The sequence below is a fragment of the Schistocerca gregaria genome, unplaced genomic scaffold (assembly GCF_023897955.1).
Source record: "Schistocerca gregaria isolate iqSchGreg1 unplaced genomic scaffold, iqSchGreg1.2 ptg000378l, whole genome shotgun sequence".
NCBI lineage: Eukaryota > Metazoa > Arthropoda > Insecta > Orthoptera > Acrididae > Schistocerca > Schistocerca gregaria.
The window spans coordinates 18,269,722-18,288,962 of record NW_026061824.1 but is presented as its reverse complement, the minus strand read 5'-3'; positions in this window follow the sequence as shown (position 1 = coordinate 18,288,962).

Here is a 19,241-nt window from a genome sequence, read left to right as displayed (position 1 = left end):
GGTATGCGGAGACACTAAAAGCACCATAGTAGAACACAGATGAAACTTCTAAGTTGATGTAATAGCCAATAAGAAGTAGTACAATTCAAGTTTTATGTATCGATGATTGTCTTTTTACTCTTCTTTGGTGCCTTGGACATGAGCTAGGAACTTAAGATTTTGCATGAAAGGAGTACTAGTAGACGAGTTGCACGGGAGAATGTGAAAAGCGTTCATATGTGGTAAAAACGTTAGAAATCCGTCCGTTTTCGTCATTTGTTATCGAATCGACTTAAAGCCAGATCGTCACATTGGCCGCTCTTCTCTCTGAAACGGTTGTACTTATCTTCTGCAAAGCTATGTCGCGAGCTGCGGTATGCGGAGACACTAAAAGCACCATAGTAGAACACAGATGAAGCTTCTAAGTTGATGTAATAGCCAGTAAGAAGTAGTACAATCCAAGATTTAGTTATCGATTCTTGAATTTTTAGCTGGCTTTGGTGCCTTGGACATCAGCTAGGACCTTAACATTTTGCATGAAATGAGGATTAGCAGCCGAGTTGCACGGGAGAATGTGAAAAGTGTTCATATGTAGTAAAAACCTGAGAAATCCGTCCGTTTTCATCATTTGTTATCGAATCGACTTAAAGCCAGATCGTCACATTAGCCGCTCTTCTCTCTGAAACGGTTGTACTTATCGTCTGCAAAGCTATGTCGCGTGCTGCGGTATGCGGACACACTAAAAGCACCACAGTAGAACACAGATGAAGCTTCTAAGTTTATATAATAGCCAGTAAGAAGTAGTACAATTCAAGTTTTAGGTTTTGATTATTGACTTTTTACGCTTCTTTGGAGCCTTGGACATGAGCTAGGAACTTAAGATTTTGCATGAAAGGAGGACTAGCAGCCGCGTTGCACGGGAGAATGTGAAAAGTTTTCATATGCTCTAAAAACCTGAGAAATCCGTCCGTTTTCGTCATTTGTTATCGAATCGACTTAAAGCCAGATTGTCACATTGGCCGCTCTTCTGTCTGAAACTGTTACATTTATCGTCTGCAAAACTATGTCGCGTGCTGCGGTATGCGGAGACACTAAAAGCGCCATAGTGCAAGACAGATGAAGCTTCTAAGTTGATGTAATAGCCAGTAAGAAGTAGTACAATTCATGTTTTAGGTATCGATTATTGACTTTTTACCCCTCTTTGGTGACTTGGACATGAGCTAGGAACTTAAGATTTTGCACGAAAGGAGGACTAGCAGCCGCGTTGCACGGTAGATTGTGAAAAGTGTTCATATGTAGTAAAAACCTGAGAAATCCGTCCGTTTTCGTCATTTGTTATCGAATCGACTTAAAGCCAGATCGTCACATTCGCCGTGCTTCTGTCAGAAACATTTACATTTATCGTCTGCAAATCTATGTCGCGTGCTGCGGTATGCGGAGACACAAAAAGCACCATTGTAGAACACAGATGAAACTTCTAAGTTGATGTAATAGGCAGTAAGAAGTAGTACAATTCAAGTTTTTGCTATCGATTATTGACATTTTAGCTGGCTTTGATGCCTTGGAAATGAGCTAGGACCTTAACATTTTGCATGAAAGGAGAACTAGCAGACGAGTTGCACGTTAGAGTGTGAAATGTGTTCATATGTAGTAAAAACCTGAGAAATCCGTCCGTTTTCGTCATTTGTTATCGAATCGACTTAAAGCCAGATCGTCACATTGGCCGTTCTTCTGTCTGAAACGTTTACATTTATCGTCTGCAAAGATATGTCGCGTGCTGCGGTATGCGAACACACTAAAATCACCATAGTAGAACACAGATGAAGCTTCTAAGTTGATGTAATAGCCAGTAAGAAGTAGTACAATTCAAGTTTTAGTTATCGATTATTGACTTATTACCCTTCTTTGGTGCATTGGACATGAGCTAGGAACCTAAGATTTTGCATGAAAGTAGGACTAGTAGACGAGTTGCACGGGAGAATGTGAAAAGCGTTCATATGTGGTAAAAACGTTAGAAATCCGTCCGTTTTCGTCATTTGTTATCGAATCGACTTAAAGCCAGATCGTCACATTGGCCGCTCTTCTCTCTGAAACGGTTGTACTTATCGTCTGCAAAGCTATGTCGAGTGCTGCGGTATGCGGAGACACTAAAAGCACCATAGTAGAACACAGATGAAACTTCTAAGTTGATGTAATAGCCAGTAAGAAGTAGTACAATTCAAGTTTTAGTTATTGATTATTGACTTATTACCCTTCTTTGGTGCCTTGGACATGAGCTAGGAACTTAAGATTTTGCGTGTAAGGAGGACTAGCAGCCGCGTTGCACGGGAGAATGTGAAAAGTTTTCATATGCTGTAAAAAACTGAGAAATCCGTCCGTTTTCGTCATTTGTTATCGAATCGACGTAAAGCCAGATTGTCACATTGGCCGCTCTTCTGTCTGAAACTGTTACATTTATCGTCTGCAAAACTATGTCGCGTGCTGCGGTATGCGGAGACACTAAAAGCGCCATAGTGCAAGACAGATGAAGCTTCTAAGTTGATGTAATAGCCAGTAAGAAGTAGTACAATTCAAGTTTTAGGTATCGATTATTGACTTTTTACCATTCTTTGGTACCTTGGACATGAGCTAGGAACGTGAGATTTTGCATGCAACATGGACTAGCACCTGCGTTGCACGGGAGAATGTGAAAAGTGTTCATATGTAGTAAAAACCTGAGAAATCCGTCCGTTTTCGTCATTTGTTATCGAATCGACTTAAAGCTAGATCGTCACATTGGCCGCTCTTCTCTCTGAAACTTTTGCATTTATCTTCTGCAAAGCTATGTCGCGTGCTGCGGTATGCGGAGACACTAAAAGCACCATAGTAGAACACAGATGAAGCTTCTAAGTTGATGTAATAGCCAGTAAGAAGTAGCACAATTCAAGTTTTAGGCTTTGATTATTGACTTTTAACGCTTCTTTGGTGCCTTGGACATCAGCTAGGACCTTAACATTTTGCATGAAATGAGTATTAGCAGCCGAGTTGCACGGGAGAATGTGAAAAGTGTTCATATGTAGTAAAATCCTGAGAAATCCGTCCGTTTTCGTCATTTGTTATCGAATCGACTTAAAGCCAGATCGTCACATTAGCTGCTCTTCTCTCGGAAATGCTTGTACTTATCGTCTGCAAAGCTATGTCGACTGCTGCGGTATGCGGAGACACTAAAAGCACCATAGTAGAAAACAGTTGTAGCTTCTATGTTGATGTAACAGCCAGTAAGAAGTAGTACAACTCAAGTTTTAGGTGACGATTATTGACTTTTTACCCTTTATTGTTGCCATGGACATGAGCTAGGAACTTAAGATTTTGCATGTAAGGAGGACTAGCAGCCGCGTTGCACGGGAGAATGTGAAAAGTGTTCATATGTAGTAAAACCTGAGAAATCCGTCCGGTTTCGTCATTTGTTATCGAATCGACTTAAAGCCAGATCGTCACATTGGCCACTCTTCTCTCTGAAACGGTTCTCCTTATCGTCTGCAAAGCTATGTCGCGTGCTGCGGTATGCGGAGACACTAAAAGCACCATAGTAGAACACAGATGAAGCTTCTAAGTTGATGTAATAGCCAGTAAGAACTAGTACAATTCAAGTTTTAGTTACCGATTATTGACTTTTTAGCTGGCTTTGGTGCCTTGGACAAGAGCTAGGACCTTAACATTTTGCATGAAAGGAGGACTAGCAGCCGAGTTGCATGGGAGAATGTGAAAAGTGTTCATATGTAGTAAAAACCTGAGAAATCCGTCCGTTTTAGTCATTTGTTATCGAATCGACTTAAAGCCAGATCGTCACATAGGCCGCTCTTCTCTCTGAAACGGTTGTACTGATCGTCTGCAAAGCTATGTCGCGTGCTGCGGTATGCGGAGACACTAAAAGCACCATAGTAGAACACAGACGAAGCTTCTAAGTTGATGTAATAGCCAGTAAGAAGTTGTACAATTTAAGTTTTAGGTATCGATTATTGACTTTTTACCCTTCTTTGGTGCCTGGGACATGAGCTAGGAACTTAAGATTTTGCATGAAAGGAGTATTAGCAGCCACGTTGTACGGGAGAATGTGAAAAGTATTCATATGTAGTAAAAACCTGAGAAATCCGTCTGTTTTCGTCATGTTATCGAATCGACTTAAAGCCAGATCGTCACATTGGCCGCTCTTCTCTCTGAATCGATTGTACTTATCGTCTGCAAAGCTATGTCGCGTGCTGCGGTATGCGGAGACACTAAAAGCACCATAGTAGAACACAGATGAAACTTCTAAGTTGATGTAATAGCCAGTAAGAAGTAGAACAATTTAAGTTTTATGTATCGATGATTGTCTTTTTACTCTTCTTTGGTGCCTTGGACATGAGCTAGGAACTAAAGATTTTGCATGAAAAGAGGACTAGCAGCCGCGTTGCACGGGAGAATGTGAGAACTGTTCATATGTTGTAAAAACCTGAGAAATTCGTCCGTTTTCGTCATTTGTTATCGAATCGACTTAAAGCCAGATAGTCACATTGGCCGCTCTTCTCTCTGAAACGGTTGTACTTATCGTCTGCAAAGCTATGTCGCGTGCTGCGGTATGCGGACACACTAAAAGCACCACAGTAGAACACAGATGAAGCTTCTAAGTTGATATAATAGCCAGTAAGGAGTAGTACAATTCAAGTTTTAGGTTTTGATTATTGACTTTTAACGCTTCTTTGGAGCCTTGGACATGAGCTAGGAACTTAAGATTTTGCATGAAAGGAGGACTAGCAGCCGCGTTGCACGGGAGAATGTGAAAAGTTTTCATATGCTGTAAAAAACTGAGAAATCCGTCCGTTTTCGTCATTTGTTATCGAATCGACGTAAAGCCAGATTGTCACATTGGCCGCTCTTCTGTCTGAAACTGTTACATTTATCGTCTGCAAAACTATGTCGCGTGCTGCGGTATGCGGAGACACTAAAAGCGCCATAGTGCAAGACAGATGAAGCTTCTAAGTTGATGTAATAGCCAGTAAGAAGTAGTACAATTCAAGTTTTAGGTATCGATTATTGACTTTTTACCATTCTTTGGTACCTTGGACATGAGCTAGGAACGTGAGATTTTGCATGCAACATGGACTAGCACCTGCGTTGCACGGGAGAATGTGAAAAGTGTTCATATGTAGTAAAAACCTGAGAAATCCGTCCGTTTTCGTCATTTGTTATCGAATCGACTTAAAGCTAGATCGTCACATTGGCCGCTCTTCTCTCTGAAATGGTTGTACTTATCGTCTGCAAAGCTATGTTTCGTGCTGCGGTATGTGGAGACACTAAAAGCACCATAGTAGATCACAGATGAAGCTTCTAAGTTGATGTAATAGCCAGTAAGAAGTAGTACAATTCTAGTTTTAGTTATCGATTATTAACTTTTTAGCTGGCTTTGGTGCCTTGGAAATGAGCTAGGACCTTAACATTTTGCATGAAAGGAGGACTAGCAGACGAGTTGCACGGGAGAATGTGAAAAGTGTTCATATGTAGTAAAAACCTGAGAAATCCGTCCGTTTTCGTCATTGGTTATCGAATCGACTTAAAGCCAGATCGTCACATTGGCCGTGCTTCTGTCTGAAACATTTACATTTATCGTCTGCTAATCTATGTCGCGTGCTGCGGTATGCGGAGACACAAAAAGCACCATAGTAGAACACAGATGAAACTTCTAAGTTGATGTAATAGGCAGTAAGAAGTAGTACAATTCAAGTTTTTGCTATCGATTATTGACTTTTTAGCTGGCTTTGGTGCCTTGGAAATGAGCTAGGACCTTAATATTTTGCATGAAAGGAGAACTAGCAGACGAGTTGCACGTTAGAGTGTGAAATGTGTTCATATGTAGTAAAAACCTGAGAATGCCGTCCGTTTTCGTCATTTGTTATCGAATGGACTTAAAGCCAGATCGTCACATTAGCTGCTCTTCTCTCGGAAATGCTTGTACTTATCGTCTGCAATGCTATGTCGACTGCTGCGGTATGCGGAGACACTAAAAGCACCATAGTAGAAAACAGTTGTAGCTTCCATGTTGATGTAACAGCCAGTAAGAAGTAGTACAACTCAAGTTTTAGGTGACGATTATTGACTTTTTACACTTTATTGGTGCCTTGGACATGAGCTAGGAACTTAAGATTTTGCATGTAAGGAGGACTAGCAGCCGCATTGCACGGGAGAATGTGAAAAGTGTTCATATGTAGTAAAACCTGAGAAATCCGTCCGGTTTCGTCATTTGTTATCGAATCGACTTAAAGCCAGATCGTCACATTGGCCACTCTTCTCTCTGAAACGGTTCTCCTTATCGTCTGCAAAGCTATGTCGCGTGCTGCGGTATGCGGAGACACAAAAAGCACCATAGTAGAACACAGATGAAACTTCTAAGTTGATGTAATAGCCAGTAAGAAGTAGTACAATTTAAGTTTTATGTATCGATGATTGTCTTTTTACTCTTCTTTGGTGCCTTGGACATGAGCTAGGAACTAAAGATTTTGCATGAAAAGAGGACTAGCAGCCGCGTTGCACGGGAGAATGTGAGAACTGTTCATATGTTGTAAAAACCTGAGAAATTCGTCCGTTTTCGTCATTTGTTATCGAATCGACTTAAAGCCAGATAGTCACATTGGCCGCTCTTCTCTCTGAAACGGTTGTACTTATCGTCTGCAAAGCTATGTCGCGTGCTGCGGTATGCGGACACACTAAAAGCACCACAGTAGAACACAGATGAAGCTTCTAAGTTGATATAATAGCCAGTAAGGAGTAGTACAATTCAAGTTTTAGGTTTTGATTATTGACTTTTAACGCTTCTTTGGAGCCTTGGACATGAGCTAGGAACTTAAGATTTTGCATGAAAGGAGGACTAGCAGCCGCGTTGCACGGGAGAATGTGAAAAGTTTTCATATGCTGTAAAAAACTGAGAAATCCGTCCGTTTTCGTCATTTGTTATCGAATCGACGTAAAGCCAGATTGTCACATTGGCCGCTCTTCTGTCTGAAACTGTTACATTTATCGTCTGCAAAACTATGTCGCGTGCTGCGGTATGCGGAGACACTAAAAGCGCCATAGTGCAAGACAGATGAAGCTTCTAAGTTGATGTAATAGCCAGTAAGAAGTAGTACAATTCAAGTTTTAGGTATCGATTATTGACTTTTTACCCTTCTTTGGTGCCTTGGACATGAGCTAGGAACGTGAGATTTTGCATGCAAGGAGGACTAGCACCTGCGTTGCACGGGAGAATGTGAAAAGTGTTCATATGTAGTAAAAACCTGAGAAATCCGTCCGTTTTCGTCATTTGTTATCGAATCGACTTAAAGCTAGATCGTCACATTGGCCGCTCTTCTCTCTGAAATGGTTGTACTTATCGTCTGCAAAGCTTTGTTTCGTGCTGCGGTATGTGGAGACACTAAAAGCACCATAGTAGATCACAGATGAAGCTTCTAAGTTGATGTAATAGCCAGTAAGAAGTAGTACAATTCTAGTTTTAGTTATCGATTATTAACTTTTTAGCTGGCTTTGGTGCCTTGGAAATGAGCTAGGACCTTAACATTTTGCATGAAAGGAGGACTAGCAGACGAGTTGCACGGGAGAATGTGAAAAGTGTTCATATGTAGTAAAAACCTGAGAAATCCGTCCGTTTTCGTCATTGGTTATCGAATCGACTTAAAGCCAGATCGTCACATTGGCCGTGCTTCTGTCTGAAACATTTACATTTATCGTCTGCTAATCTATGTCGCGTGCTGCGGTATGCGGAGACACAAAAAGCACCATAGTAGAACACAGATGAAACTTCTAAGTTGATGTAATAGGCAGTAAGAAGTAGTACAATTCAAGTTTTTGCTATCGATTATTGACTTTTTAGCTGGCTTTGGTGCCTTGGAAATGAGCTAGGACCTTAACATTTTGCATGAAAGGAGAACTAGCAGACGAGTTGCACGTTAGAGTGTGAAATGTGTTCATATGTAGTAAAAACCTGAGAAAGCCGTCCGTTTTCGTCATTTGTTATCGAATCGACTTAAAGCCAGATCGTCACATTAGCTGCTCTTCTCTCGGAAATGCTTGTACTTATCGTCTGCAAAGCTATGTCGACTGCTGCGGTATGCGGAGACACAAAAGCACCATAGTAGAAAACAGTTGTAGCTTCTATGTTGATGTAACAGCCAGTAAGAAGTAGTACAACTCAAGTTTTAGGTGACGATTATTGACTTTTTACACTTTATTGGTGCCTTGGACATGAGCTAGGAACTTAAGATTTTGCATGTAAGGAGGACTAGCAGCCGCATTGCACGGGAGAATGTGAAAAGTGTTCATATGTAGTAAAACCTGAGAAATCCGTCCGGTTTCGTCATTTGTTATCGAATCGACTTAAAGCCAGATCGTCACATTGACCACTCTTCTCTCTGAAACGGTTCTCCTTATCGTCAGCAAAGCTATGTCGCGTGCTGCGGTATGCGGAGACACTAAAAGCACCATAGTAGAACACAGATGAAGCTTCTAAGTTGATGTAATAGAAAGTAAGAAGTAGAACAATTCAAGTTTTAGTTATCGATTATTGACTTTTTAGCTGGCTTTGGTGCCTTGGAAATGAGCTAGGACCTTAACATTTTGCATGAAAGGAGGACTAGCAGCCGCGTTGCACGGGAGAATGAGAAAAGTGTTCATATGTAGTAAAAACCTGAGAAATCCGTCCGTTTTCGTAATTTGTTATCGAATCGACTTAAAGCCAGATCGTCACATTGGCTGCTCTACTCTCTGAAACGGTTGTACTTACAGTCTGCAATGCTATGTCGCGTGCTGCGGTATGCGAACACACTAAAATGACCATAGTAGAACACAGATGAAGCTTCTAAGTTGATGTAATAGCCAGTAAGAAGTAGTACAATTCAAGTTTTATTTATCGATTATTGACTTTTAGCTGGCTTTGGTGCCTTGGAAATGAGCTAGGACCTTAACATTTTGCATGAAAGGAGGACTAGCAGCCGCGTTGCACGGGAGAATGTGAAAAGTGTTCATATGCAGTATAAACCTGGGAAATCTGTCCGTTTTCATCATTTGTTATCGAATCGACTTAAAGCCAGATAGTCACATTGGCCGCTCTTCTGTCCGAAACGGTTACATTTACCGTCTGCAAAGCTATGTCGCGTGCTGCGGTATGCGGAGACACTAAAAGCACCATAGTAGAACACAGATGACGCTTCTAAGTTGATGTAATAGCCAGTAAGAAGTAGTACAATTCAAACTTTAGGTATCTATTATTGACTTTTTAGCCTTCTTTGGTTCCTTGGACATGGGCTAGGACATTAAGATTTTGCATTAAAGGAGGATTAGCAACCGCGTTGCATGGGAGATTGTGAAAAGTTTTCATATGTAGTAAAAACCTGTGAAATCTGTCCGTTTTCGTCATTTGTTATCGAATCGACTTAAAGCCAGATCGCCACATTGGCCGCTCTTCTCTCTGAAACGGTTGTACTTTTCGTCTGCAATGTACGGTCGCGTGCTGCGGTATGCGGACACACCAAAACAACATAGTAGAACACAGATGAAGATTCTAAGTTGATGTAATGGCCAGTAAGAAGTAGTACAATTCAAGTATTATTTATCGATTATTGACTTTTTAGCTGGCTTTGGTGCCTTGGAAATGAGCTAGGACCTTAACATTTTGCATGAAAGGAGGACTAGCAGCCGCGTTGCACGGGAGAATGTGAAAAGTGTTCATATGTAGTAGAAACCTGAGAAATCCGTCCGTTTTCGTAATTTGTTATCGAATCGAATTCAAGCCAGATCGTCACATTGGCAGCTTTCTCTCTGAAACGGTTGTACTTATCGTCTGCAATGCTATGCCGCATGCTGCGGTATGCGGACACACTAAATGCACCATAGTAGAACACAGATGAAGCATATAAGTTGATGTAATAGCCAGTAAGAAGTAGTACAATTCAAGTTTGAGGTATCGATTATTGACTTTTTACCCTACTTTGGTTCCTTGGACATGAGCTAGGAACTTAAGATTTAGCATAACAGGAGGACTAGCAGCCGCGTTGCACGGGAGTATGTAAAAAGTGTTCATATGTAGTAAAAACCTGAGAAATCCGTCCGTTTTCGTCGTTTGATATCGAATCGACTTAAAGCCAGATCGTCACATTGGCCGCTCTTCTCTCTGAAACGGTTTTACTTATCGTCTGCAATGCTATGTCGCGTGCTGTGGTATGCGGAGACACTAAAAGCACCATAGTAGAAGACTGATGAAGCTTCTAAGTTGATGTAATAGCCAGTAAGTAGTAGTACAATTCAAGTTTTAGGTATCGATTATTGACCTTTTACCCTTCTTTGGTTCCTTGGACATGAGCCAGGAACTTAAGATTTAGCATAAGGGGAGGACTAGCAGCCGCGTTGCATGGGAGAATGTGAAAAGTGTTCATATGTAGTAAAAACCTGAGAAATCCGTCCGTTTTCGTCATTTGTTATCGAATCGACTTAAAGCCAGATCGTCACATTGGCCGCTCTTCTGTCTGAAACGGTTATATTTATCGTCTGCAAAGCTATGTCGCGTGCTGCGGTATGCGGAGACACTAAAAGCACCATAGTTCAACACAGATGAAGCTTCTAAGTTGATGTAATAGCCAGTAAGAAGTAGTACAATTCGAGTTTTAGTTATCGATTATTGACTTCTTAGCTGTCTTTGGTGCCTTGGACATAAGCTAGGACCTTAACACTTTGCATGAAAGGAGGATTAGCAGCCGAGTTGCACGGGAGAATGTGAAAAGTGTTCATATGTAGTAAAAACCTGAGAAATCCGTCAGTTTCGTCATTTGTTATCGAATCGACTTAAAGCAAGATCGTCACACTGGCCGCTCTTCTCTCTGAAACGGTTGTACTTATCGTCTGCAATGCTATGTCGCGTGCTGCGGTATGCGGAGACACTAAAAGCACCATAGTAGAACACAGATGAAGCTTCTAAGTTGATGTAATAGCCAGTAAGAAGTAGTACAATTCAAGTTTTAGGAATCGATTATTGACTTTTTACCCTTCTTTGGTTCCTTGGACATGAGCCAGGAACATAAGATTTAGCATAAGAGGAGGACTAGCAGCCGCGTTGCACAGGAGAATGTGAAAAGTGTTCATATGTAGTAAAAACCTGAGAAATCCGTCCGTTTTCGTCATTTGTTATCGAATCGACTTAAAGCCAGTTCGTCACATTGGCCGCTCTTCTGTCTGAAACGGTTATATTTATCGTCTGCAAAGCTATGTCGCGTGCTGCGGTATGCTAGGAAATTATGATTTTGCATGAAAGGAGGACTAGCAGAAGCGTCGCAAGGGAGATTGTGAAAAGTGTTCATATGTAGTAAAAACCTGAGAAATCCGTCCGTTTTCGTCATTTGTTATCGAATCGACTTAAAGCCAGATCGTCACATTATCCGCTCTTCTCTCTGAAACGGTTGTACTTATCATCTGCAAAGCTATGTGGCGTGCTGCGGGATAAAGAGACACTAAAAGTAACATAGTAGAACACAGATGAAGCTTCTAAGTTGATGTAATAGCCAGTAAGAAGTAGCACAATTCAAATTTTAGTTATCGATTATTGACTATTTATCAGTTTTTGGTGGCTTGGACATGAGATAGGACCTTAACACTTTGCATGAAAGGAGGTCTAGCAGCACGGGAGAATGTGAAAAGTGTTTATATGTAGTAAAAACCTGAGAAATCCATCCGTTTTCGTCATTTGTTATCGAATCGACTTAAAGCCAGTTTGTCACATTGGCCGCTCTTCTGTCTGAAACGGTTATATTTATCGTCTGCAAAGCTATGTCTCGTGCTGCGGTATGCTAGGAAATTAAGATTTAGCATAAAAGGAGGACTAGCAGCCGCGTTGCACGGGAGAATGTGAAAAGTGTTCATATGTAGTAAAAACATGAGAAATCCGTCCGATTTCGTCGTTTGATATCTAAGCGACTTAAAGCCAGATCGTCACATTGGCCGCTCTTCTCTCTGAAACGGTTGTACTTATCGTCTGCAATGCTATGTCGCGTGCTGTGGTATGCGGAGACACTAAAAGCACCATAGTAGAACACTGATGAAGCTTCTAAGTTGATGTAATAGCCAGTAAGAAGTAGTACAATTCAAGTTTAAGGTATCGATTATTGACCTTTTACCCTTCTTTGGTTACTTGGACATGGGCCAGGAACTTAAGATTTAGCATAAGGGGAGGACTAGCAGCCGAGTTGCACGGGAGAATGTGAAAAGTGTTCACATGTAGTAAAAACCTGAGAAATCCGTCCGTTTTCGTTATTTGTTATCGAATCGACTTAAAGCCAGATCGTCACATTGGCCGCTCTTCTCTCTGAAACGGTTGTACTTATCGTCTGCAATGCTATGTCGCGTGCTGCGGTATGCGGAGACACTAAAAGCACCATAGTAGAACACAGATGAAGCTTCTAAGTTCAAGTAATAGTCACTAAGAAGTAGTACAATTAAGGTTTTCGTTTTCGATTATTGACTTTTTACCCTTCTTTGGTGCCTTGGACATGAGCTAGGAACCTAAGATTTTGCATGAAAGGAGGACTAGCAGCCGCGTTGCACGGGAGAATGTGAAAAGTGTTCATATGTAGTAAAAACCTGAGAAATCCGTCAGTTTCGTCATTTGTTATCGAATCGACTTAAAGCCAGATCGTCACATTGGCCGCTCTTCTCTCTGAAACGGTTGTACTTATCGTCTGCAAAGCTATGTCGCGTGCTGCGGTATGCGGAGACACTAAAAGCACAATGGTAGAACACAGATGAAGCTTCTAAGTTCAAGTAATAGTCACTAAGAAGTAGTACAATTAAGGTTTTCGTTATCGATTATTGACTTTTTTCCCTTCTTTGGTGCCTTGGACATGAGCTAGGAACCTAAGATTTTGCATGAAAGGAGGACTAGCACCCGCGTTGCACGGGAGAATGTGAAAAGTGTTCATATGTACTAAAAACCTGAGAAATCCGTCCGTGTTCGTCATTTGTTATCGAATCGACTTAAAGCCAGATCGTCACATTGGCCGCTCTTCTCTCTGAAACGGTTGTACTTATCGTCTGCAATGCTATGTCGCGTGCTGCGGTATGCGGACACACTAAATGCACCATAGTAGAACACAGATGAAGCTTCTAAGTTGATGTAATAGCCAGTAAGAAGTAGTAAAATTCAAGTTTTAGGTATCGATTATTGACATTTTACCCTACTTTGGTTCCGTGGACATGAGCTAGGAACTTAAGATTTAGCATAATAGGGTGACTAGCAACCGCGTTGCACGGGAGAATGTGAAAAGTGTTCATATGTAGTAAAAACCTGAGAAATCCGTCCGTTTTCGTTATTTGTTATCGAATCGACTTAAAGCCAGATCGTCACATTGGCCGCTCTTCTCTCTGAAACGGTTGTACTTATCGTCTGCAATGCTATGTCGCGTGCTGCGGTATGCGGAGACACTAAAAGCACCATAGTAGAACACAGATGAAGCTTCTAAGTTGATGTAATAGCCAGTAAGAAGTAGTACAATTCAAGTTTTAGGAATCGATTATTGACTTTTTACCCTTCTTTGGTTCCTTGGACATGAGCCAGGAACATAAGATTTAGCATAAGAGGAGGACTAGCAGCCGCGTTGCACAGGAGAATGTGAAAAGTGTTCATATGTAGTAAAAACCTGAGAAATCCGTCCGTTTTCGTCATTTGTTATCGAATCGACTTAAAGCCAGTTCGTCACATTGGCCGCTCTTCTGTCTGAAACGGTTATATTTATCGTCTGCAAAGCTATGTCGCGTGCTGCGGTATGCTAGGAAATTATGATTTTGCATGAAAGGCGGACTAGCAGAAGCGTCGCAAGGGAGATTGTGAAAAGTGTTCATATGTAGTAAAAACCTGAGAAATCCGTCCGTTTTCGTCATTTGTTATCGAATCGACTTAAAGCCAGATCGTCACATTATCCGCTCTTCTCTCTGAAACGGTTGTACTTATCATCTGCAAAGCTATGTGGCGTGCTGCGGGATAAAGAGACACTAAAAGTAACATAGTAGAACACAGATGAAGCTTCTAAGTTGATGTAATAGCCAGTAAGAAGTAGCACAATTCAAATTTTAGTTATCGATTATTGACTATTTATCAGTTTTTGGTGGCTTGGACATGAGATAGGACCTTAACACTTTGCATGAAAGGAGGTCTAGCAGCACGGGAGAATGTGAAAAGTGTTTATATGTAGTAAAAACCTGAGAAATCCATCCGTTTTCGTCATTTGTTATAGAATCGACTTAAAGCCAGTTTGTCACATTGGCCGCTCTTCTGTCTGAAACGGTTATATTTATCGTCTGCAAAGCTATGTCTCGTGCTGCGGTATGCTAGGACATTAAGATTTTGCATGAAACGAGGACTAGCAGAAGCGATGCAAGGGAGAATGTGAAAAGTGTTCATATGTAGTAAAAACCTGAGAAATCCGTCCGTTTTCGTCATTTGTTATCGAATCGACTTAAAGCCAGATCGTCACATTGGCCGCTCTTCTCTCTATAACGATTGTACTTATCGTCTGCAAAACTATGTCGCGTGCTGCGGTATGCTAGGAACTTAAGATTTTGCATGAAAGGAGGACTAGCAGCCGCGTTGCACGGGAGATTGTGAAAAGTGTTCATATGTAGTAAAAACCTGAGAAATCCGTCCGTTTTCTTCATTTGTTATCGAATCGACTTAAAGCCAGATTGTCACATTGGCCGCTCTTCTCACTGAAATGGTTGTACTTATCGTCTGCAAAGCTATGTCGCGTGCTGCGGTATGCGGAGACACTAAAAGCACCATAGTAGAACACAGATGAAGCTTCTAAGTTGTTGTAATATCCAGTATGAAGTAGTACAATTCAAGTTTTAGGTATCGATTATTGACTTTTTAGCTGTCTTTGGTGCCTTGGACATGAGCTATGACCTTAAGATTGTGCCTGAAAGGAGGACTAGCAGACGAGTTGCACGGGAGAATGTGAAAAATGTTCATATGTAGTAAAAACCTGAGAAATCCGTCAGTTTCGTCATTTGTTATCGAATCGACTTAAAGCCAGATCGTCACATTATCCGCTCTTCTCTCTGAAACGGTTGTACTTATCGTCTGCATAGCTATGTAGCGTGCTGCGGTATGCGGAGACACCATAAGCACCGTAGTAGAACACAGATGAAGCTTCTAAGTTCAAGTAAGAGTCACTAAGAAGTAGTACAATTAAGGTTTTCGTTATCGATTATTGACTTTTTACCCTTCTTTGGTGCCTTGGACATGAGCTAGGAACCTTAGATTTTGCATGAAAGGAGGACTAGCGGCCGCGTTGCACGGGAGAATGTGAAAAGTGTTCATATGTAGTAAAAACCTGAGAAATCCGTCTGTGTTCGTCATTTGTTATCGAATCGACTTAAAGCCAGATCGTCATATTGGCCGCTCTTCTCTCTGAAACTGTTGTACTTATCGTCTGCAAAGCTATGTCGCGTGCTGCGGGATGCGGAGACACTCAAAGTACCATAGTAGAACACAGATGAAGCTTCAAAGTTGATGTAATAGCCAGTAAGAAGTAGCACAATTCAAGTTTTAGGTATCGATTATTGACTTTTTAGCAGGCTTTGTTGCCTTGGACATGAGCTAGAACCTTAACACATTGCATGAAAGGAGGACTAGCAGCCGCGTTGCCCGGGAGAATATGAAAAGTGTTCATATGTAGTAAAAACCTGAGAAATCCGACCGTTTTCGTCATTTGTTTTCGAATCGACTTAAAGGCAGATCGTCACATTGGCCGCTCTTGTCTCTGAAACGGTTGTACTTATCGTCTGCAATGCTATGTCGCGTGCTGCGGTATGCGGACACACTAAATGCACCGTAGTGGAACACAGTTGAAGCTTCTAAGTTGATGTAATAGCCAGTAAGAAGTAGTACAATTCAAGTTTTAGGTATCGGTTATCGACATTTTACCATACTTTGGTTCCGTGGACATGAGCTAGGAACTTAAGATTTAGCATAATAGGGTGACTAGCAACCGCGTTGCATGGGAGAATGTGAAAAGTGTTCATATGTAGTAAAAACCTGATAAATCCGTCCGTTTTCGTCATTTGTTTTCGAATCGACTTAAAGCCAGATCGTCACATTGGTCGCTCTTCTCTCTGAAACGGTTGTACTTATCGTCTGCAATGCTATGTCGCGTGCTGCGGTATGCGGAGACACTAAAAGCACCATAGTAGAACACAGATGAAGCTTCTAAGTCGATGTAATAGCCAGGAAGAAGTAGTACAATTCAAGTTTTAGGAATCGATTATTGACTTTTTACCCTCCTTTGGTGCCTTGGACATGAGCTAGGAACGTAAGATTTTGCATGCAAGGAGGACTAGCACCTGCGTTGCACGGGAGAATGTGAAAAGTGTTCATATGTAGTAAAAACCTGAGAAATCCGTCCGTTTTCGTCATTTGTTATCGAATCGACTTAAAGCCAGTTCGTCACATTGGCCGCTCTTCTGTCTGAAACGGTTATATTTATCGTCTGCAAAGCTATGTCGCGTGCTGCGGTATGCTAGGAAATTAAGATTTTGCATGAAAGGAGAACTAGCAGAAGCGTTGCAAGGGAGATTGTGAAAAGTGTTCATATGTAGTAAAAACCTGAGAAATCCTTCCGTTTTCGTCATTTGTTATCGAATCGACTTAAAGCCAGATCGTCACATTATCCGCTCTTCTCTCTGAAAAGGTTGTACTTATCGTCTGCAAAGCTATGTCGCGTGCTGCAGGATGCAGAGACACTAAAAGTAACATAGTTGAACACAGATGAAGCTTCTAAGTTGATGTAATAGCCAGTAAGAAGTAGCACAATTCAAATTTTAGTTATCGATTATTGACTTTTTATCTGTTTTTGGTGGCTTGGACATGAGCTAGGACCTTATCACTTTGCATGAAAGGAGGTCTAGCAGCCGAGTTGCACGGGAGAATGTGAAAAGTGTTTATATGTAGTAAAAACATGAGAAATCCATCCGTTTTCGTTATTTGTTATCGAATCGACTTAAAGCCAGATCGTCACATTGGCCGCTTTTCTCTCTGAGACGGTTACATTTATCATCTGCAAAGCTATGTCGCGTGCTGCGGTATGCGGAGACACTAATGAAAAAAGGACTCGCAGCCGCGTTGCAAGGGAGAATGTGAAAAGTGTTCATATGTAGTAAAAACCTGAGAAATCCGTCCGTTTTCGTCATTTGTTATACAATCGACTTAAAGCCAGATCGTCACATTGGCCGCTCTTCTGTCTGAATCGGTTACATTTGTCGTCTGCAAAGCTAATTCGCGTGCTGCGATATGCGGAGACAATAAAAGCACCATAGTAGAACACAGATGAAGCTTCTAAGTTGATGTAATAGCCAGTAAGAAGTAGTACAATTCAAGTTTTAGGAATCGATTATTGACTTTTTACCCTTCTTTGGTTCCTTGGACATGAGCCAGGAACATAAGATTTAGCATAAGAGGAGGACTAGCAGCCGCGTTGCACAGGAGAATGTGAAAAGTGTTCATATGTAGTAAAAACCTGAGAAATCCGTCCGTTTTCGTCATTTGTTATCGAATCGACTTAAAGCCAGTTCGTCACATTGGCCGCTCTTCTGTCTGAAACGGTTATATTTATCGTCTGCAAAGCTATGTCGCGTGCTGCGGTATGCTAGGAAATTATGATTTTGCATGAAAGGAGGACTAGCAGAAGCGTCGCAAGGGAGATTGTGAAAAGTGTTCATATGTAGTAAAAACCTGAGAAATCCGTCCGTTTTCGTCATTTGTTATCGAATCGACTTAAAGCCAGATCGTCACATTATCCGCTCTTCTCTCTGAAACGGTTGTACTTATCATCTGCAAAGCTATGTGGCGTGCTGCGGGATAAAGAGACACTAAAAGTAACATAGTAGAACACAGATGAAGCTTCTAAGTTGATGTAATAGCCAGTAAGAAGTAGCACAATTCAAATTTTAGTTATCGATTATTGACTATTTATCAGTTTTTGGTGGCTTGGACATGAGATAGGACCTTAACACTTTGCATGAAAGGAGGTCTAGCAGCACGGGAGAATGTGAAAAGTGTTTATATGTAGTAAAAACCTGAGAAATCTATCCGTTTTCGTCATTTGTTATCGAATCGACTTAAAGCCAGTTTGTCACATTGGCCGCTCTTCTGTCTGAAACGGTTATATTTGTCGTCTGCAAAGCTATGTCGCGTGCTGCGGTATGCTAGGAAATTAAGATTTTGCATGAAACGAGGACTAGCAGAAGCGATGCAAGGGAGATTGTGAAAAGTGTTCATATGTAGTAAAAACCTGAGAAATCCGTCCGTTTTCGTCATTTGTTATCGAATCGACTTAAAGCCAGATCGTCACATTGGCCGCTCTTCTCTCTATAACGATTGTACTTATCGTCTGCAAAACTATGTCGCGTGCTGCGGTATGCTAGAAACTTAAGATTTTGCATGAAAGGAGGACTAGCAGCCGCGTTGCACGGGAGATTGTGAAAAGTGTTCATATGTAGTAAAAACCTGAGAAATCCGTCCGTTTTCTTCATTTGTTATCGAATCGACTTAAAGCCAGATTGTCACATTGGCCGCTCTTCTCACTGAAATGGTTGTACTTATCGTCTGCAAAGCTATGTCGCGTGCTGCGGTATGCGGAGACACTAAAAGCACCATAGTAGAACACAGATGAAGCTTCTAAGTTGTAATATCCAGTATGAAGTAGTACAATTCAAGTTTTAGGTATCGATTATTGACTTTTTAGCTGTCTTTGGTGCCTTGGACATGAGCTATGACCTTAAGATTCTGCCTGAAAGGAGGACTAGCAGACGAGTTGCACGGGAGAATGTGAAAAATGTTCATATGTAGTAAAAACCTTAGAAATCCGTCAGTTTCGTCATTTGTTATCGAATCGACTTAAAGCCAGATCGTCACATTATCCGCTCTTCTCTCTGAAACGGTTGTACTTATCGTCTACATAGCTATGTAGCGTGCTGCGGTATGCGGAGACACCATAAGCACCGTAGTAGAACACAGATGAAGCTTCTAAGTTCAAGTAAGAGTCACTAAGAAGTAGTACAATTAAGGTTTTCGTTATCGATTATTGCCTTTTTACCCTTCTTTGGTGCCTTGGACATGAGCTAGGAACCTTAGATTTTGCATGAAAGGAGGACTAGCAGCCTCGTTGCACGGGAGAATGTGAAAAGTGTTCATATGTAGTAAAAACCTGAGAAATCCGTCC